Genomic DNA, 5,009 nt, shown 5'->3' with positions numbered 1-5,009 from the left:
TGTGGCAGCAGGGTGTTTGCATGGGGGGGGGGCATTTCTTGTGCACGGGGTGGTGGTTTAGGCCATCCTGCATGGGGCTGGGAAAGGCTGAAAGAGTTTGGGTTGCAGGGGCTTGATTGTAGCCTTCTGATGCCTGACGGGCAGTGACAGAGAGGATGCAGACGGGTTTTTCTCCGTGACTGGAGGAGACGGGACCCAAGTTGCAGCAGGGGAAGTTGAGGTTGGAAAGCAGGGGGTCTTTCTGGCTCTGAGGGCAGTCCGGCATTGGCGCAGGCTGCCAACAGAAGCTGTGCAATTGCTGTGCTTGGAAGATTTCAAGAGTGGGATCCCATCCAGTGCTGCTTCCTGAGGAGCTTGGGAAAAATAAAGTTTAAAAAAAAAAAAAGAAGCAATTCCTATTCTTTACAGCATCAGTCAGGTTTGGTTTTGTTCCTCTTCCCCCTCCCGAGGCTTTTTTATGTGGCAGTTTGATTGTTTTAAAGAAGCTGCAACTGACTTAAAGCTTCATCACTGTGTTGCCCTGAATAAGGAAAACATGCTGTGTTGGCAGAAGTTTGGCTGGGAAATTTAAAATATGAATGAATAAAAATCCTGTTCTGGACTTGTGCAGAATGAGATGCCCCGGCAAACACCCTGACACGTCTGTAATGTACTTGGGTATTGCCTGCAGATCTTAGATGTGGTATTTTTTTCCTATATTGCTTCTGTAAAAGCATGGGCAAGTGTGGAATGCATTAATTTTTTTGCATTCAGTGATGTTAGATGTACATATGTCGTTTTTTAAAACTACGCATCAGTTTATTTTCTTCAGTCAAAAAGAAAAAGTGACCAGTCTCTGCCTATAAGGATTTGTACAGATATAAACAGTATGGGCTTCATTCGGCAATGCTGGGGAACACTTACCCAACCAAATAAATGCCATGCTGTTGACATGAGGTAAAGGTCAGAGAACTAGTCTCTCTGTAATCACCATGGCAAATCTTTAACTAAATATGATATTCTCCCTATAGCACAGTATACGTATACACCACTGCACACCTCCAGTAAAGGCCTGGGTAAATGTTTGGGCTTCGAAGAGTACCTCAGACCAGTTTGCACGTACCTGTACAACCATATCTAGAGACAGGTAGTGGGAATGCATCTGTTGACCTCAGCTGTCCTGAAAGCTCTCAGAATAAGATAGGCAGACAAGGTCCTTGGAGTAAATCTGGTATCTTTTATTAGACCAACTCAGATAGTTGGAAAAATTCTTCTTTGCAAGCTTTTGGCTATAAATATCCTTCATCAGACTGAAGAAGCACCTGAAGTTGATGTGTGCTCTGCTTGGATGGAATGAATAGTGAAGAAGCCAGAGGCTGGCATGCATCACCCACTGATTCCTCAATTTGCATCTCCGCTGACTGCCTGTCTTGCATGCAGAGCAGCCTCTGGCCTCTTCACCATTCATTCCATCCAGGAAGAGCACACACCAACTGCAGATGCTTCCTCAGCCTGACCAAGGGTATTTATTACCCGAAAGCTTGCAGAGAAGAATTTTTTCCAGCTATTTGAGTTGGTCTAATAAAAGATCAGATTTATCCAAAGAACCTTGTCTGCCTGTGTCCTTAGACCAACACAGCTGCAATCTACACCTTGGAAAAAGATTCATAGATCTGTAGACATAAGCAGACAAGGTTCTTTGGATAAATCTGATATCTTTTATTAGACCAACTCAAATAGTTGGAAAAAAATGTGCATTCCAAAGTAGTTGAAACCCAAACCAAGGAAAAATCCTATCAATAACTGCTGTCAAAGAATGCTGAAATCCCTGTCGCAGCGATTCTCAGATTGTGTTTGGATGAAAGGTGATGAACTGGGGAGTCTCACATGTCCTCAGGTAATCATGGTTATCAAGAGAGCGTGCTAGATTTGGGCAGTGGGAAGTGGGCCCAGATCCACAAACCTTAAGTACTGAACGCCCGTGGATTTCAGCGGGGCTTAGGTACCAAAGTCTTTGAGATTCTGGGCCATAGCAATTTCTGCTTTTGGAAAGTGCTGTTTTTGCTTCTGTCTGTAGCCTGTCTAGGTTTAGGATATTGCTGCTCTGCTCCTTCCTTTGAATAGGACTTTTTTTCCCAGAAGAATACTAGTTATAGGCACTGAAGTTGTGGTGAAGCTGTAGGAGGAAAGGGGAGGTCTGCTTTTTACTTTCACTTGCTGCTGATCCACTAAACAGCTGGAGGGGAGAAGAGACGCAGACCTCATCTACAGCAAGTTTTGGAAGATGCGTACTAGTTAACAGGTCAGCAGCCTAGTGCAGACAAAGGTGGTATGCCCAGAATACACATGCCTTCCATATCCTATAGCTATGGAAGGGATGCTCCCTTTCTACAGGACATGGGCAGGGAACACAGGGCAGAAAGCAGAGGGTAGCAGCTTTGGTGATCATGCACCCCTGCTTAAAGCCTTCAAGGCTGTACAGGTTCCTTGTCACTTCCAGAACAAGCCAGCACATGTTAGTTTGACTCTTCTCTGCAACACTTCTTTGCTTTAAAACATACAAGCCAAGGAGTAAAGTGAAAGTCACTGTGGATTTCCGATATCTGAACTTCCCTGGCTTTTGTTGTAATTGTGGACTTTTTATGTTAACAGTATACACAGCTGGCTTTTTTTCTTTCTTAGTGTCCAGTCATTTAATGTTGCTCTTCTATTATCAAGGCTATGTTATAATCCTCTTCTGATGGGTTAATAATTTAGTCCAGGGGTGGCCAACCCATGGCACATGTGCCACAAATGGGATGGACAGCCTCTGGGCGTGGTATGTGGCAGATCAGGAAGGCTGTGTGTAGCACAGGTAAGGCAGGGAGCACAGGGCATGGAGCAGAAGGCAGAGCAGTAGATTGGGCTTCATTTGAGGCACACTTGTCAAAAAGATTGCTCCCCACTGATTTAGTAGTTTCAAATGATATCCAAGTAAAACTTGGTCTAGAAGTTGGAGTGCCAGGTGCCAGCTCTGACACTGAGGCTGCTGATCTGATCATGAGGGTAGGGGAGAAAGGAAGTAATTAAATACAATTTATAGTAACACAGTTAAGGAATTTCTGAGTTAAGGTTGTCTGCTGCTCTTTGACCCTCTTGCGCAAAATCATTACATCCTGCATGGCTCTGTATCAGCAGGGCTGATAATAGTTCAAATGTCCTGGTCCTTATGCTGTAATTCACTGTGCATGGGTGGGTCTCTGCACTCAGCTCCTTCGAAGTCTGCGGGTGCTCGTGGATTGGGACCCGGGTGGGAAGTACACGGGGCTGAGATATAAGGGTCAGTCGCATGAGTGTGAGGGAGTCAAGGAGCCTTTACCGAAAATACCCTGCCGGTCAATCTTCCACCGCAACTTTCTTTGGTGGATCCTAGCCAACCTTTAATGTTATGGGAATGTTTTATTTCCCTTAGTTACGGCTGCCTGACCGGTATCACCAAAAGTGTGATTCAGTGGGGAACTGTATGTATGTTTAGCATTACAGTAAGGTTGAAATATCCTTTTCCATTCTAAATCTCTCCTCTCATGGTATGAGAGAACAAATTGGCAGTTAAGAACTACTGTAAGATAAGGCTTAGCATGGAAATGCTTAGTCTAATCTAAGCAATGATAGTCTTTTTAATTTATGTTTAAAAATACATATAAAAAAAAGGGTGGCCATCTTTTGATTAACAAATGAAATGGCTGGCCTAAAGGCCTTTGTTTTTTGTGGGGAGACTCAAGCAAGAATAGGATGGGTGGTTTGAAGTTCTGCACAGTATTAGCTTCTAAGGCTGCTGATGGCTCTGCTTTGCATTAAATGTTTAGTCTCAGGACTTGCCTTCCAAAGCCCTTGCACACACATGACTATTCCTGGTTGCTTGGATGGTTCTTCATGTGGTTTCGAAATGTGCAGAGACTGGATGTGTGCTGGTGAGTGGTGTTTTCATTCACCTAGCTTCATTTGAGACCATGACTGACTTTTTTTTTTCTTTCCCTTGGCCTGCTTGGTTTTCATTGCTTGCACTGAGTTTTAGTAGGCAGGTTTAAAGTACCCTACTGCTTTACTTGCATAAAAAGGAAAGGAAATGCATCCACCAAAAAGTGTATTAAAAGAACATGAAGATTGTTGCCGCAAACAGGATTGGGGAAGGAAATTTACTGTTGGCTGTAAAATGTACCATATGGCCCCTGACAATCAGGCACAAAAGTTGTGTATAGAAAAAGTAATTAATAGCAGGGCTGGTCCAGCCATCCAGCCCCATCACCCCCTGTGTGCAGACCCCCTTTATTTCTTGATTGGAAGGGAAACTGGTTCATACAGGCCCTTCTCTGAAAAGCCAGGCTTCCTGTGACCCCTAACTCCAAAGAGAGTGGATGCGGGGGTCCCCAGAGTTGAAAAGACCTCTCTGAAGTGCAGGGTCTGTTTTACCAACCTTCTGCTGTACCAACCAGGCTTCTGCCCCATGTTTAATGGGAGGGGGCACCCTTGGGAGAAAGGGCCACAGGCCTAGAGGAACACTCCTCCAGCAGACTAGCAACTCGGTTTCCTGGCTGACTGACCTTATAGGGCACCTTGTGAGCTTGTTCTGGTGCTATCAATTTTCCAGTCTTCCCCAGGAGACTCCTTGCAACATGGTTGGGATCTTTATTAGAGGCTTAAATTATTTTTCCTTTTTTTTTGCCCTGCGGGAAGTGGATTAATTTTTCTCTCTCCCTCTTGTTGATATGGCTCTGAAATGGAGACGGCGGCATAACAAGTCATTTATACTTTTCAAGACCTCACTTTTCCTCACTCGGGGAGGCATCTGCTCATAAAGGTCTCCCGTGGGGACTCTGTAGTCTCCCTTGCACCCTGTTATATTTACTTCCCAGGATTCATTAGGGGGTAAGTGCATCCAATGAGGCTTCTCTAATTGCTGTCCTAATAGGCTCAAAACTGATGGAGCAGAGGGTTATTATTATTATTATTTTTTTTAAGTGAAAAGGGTTTGTGCCATTCTACAAGGGCCG

The 5,009-nt window shown here is 44.5% G+C and overlaps 1 protein-coding gene across 1 annotated transcript in view; it reads left to right on the top strand.

The window, feature by feature from the left end:
• MNAT1 (MNAT1, CDK activating kinase assembly factor) overlaps nt 1-5,009 on the top strand; it is a 215,422-nt gene that overhangs the window by 444 nt on the left and 209,969 nt on the right. The gene's annotated exons all lie outside the window — the stretch shown is intronic.

This window comes from Gavialis gangeticus, unplaced genomic scaffold (genome assembly GCF_001723915.1).
Source record: "Gavialis gangeticus isolate Ggan-Ray unplaced genomic scaffold, GavGan_comp1, whole genome shotgun sequence".
NCBI classification, from domain to species: domain Eukaryota; kingdom Metazoa; phylum Chordata; order Crocodylia; family Gavialidae; genus Gavialis; species Gavialis gangeticus.
The sequence above is the reverse complement of the archived record's forward strand: the minus strand, read 5'-3'. Positions and strand labels throughout refer to the sequence as shown.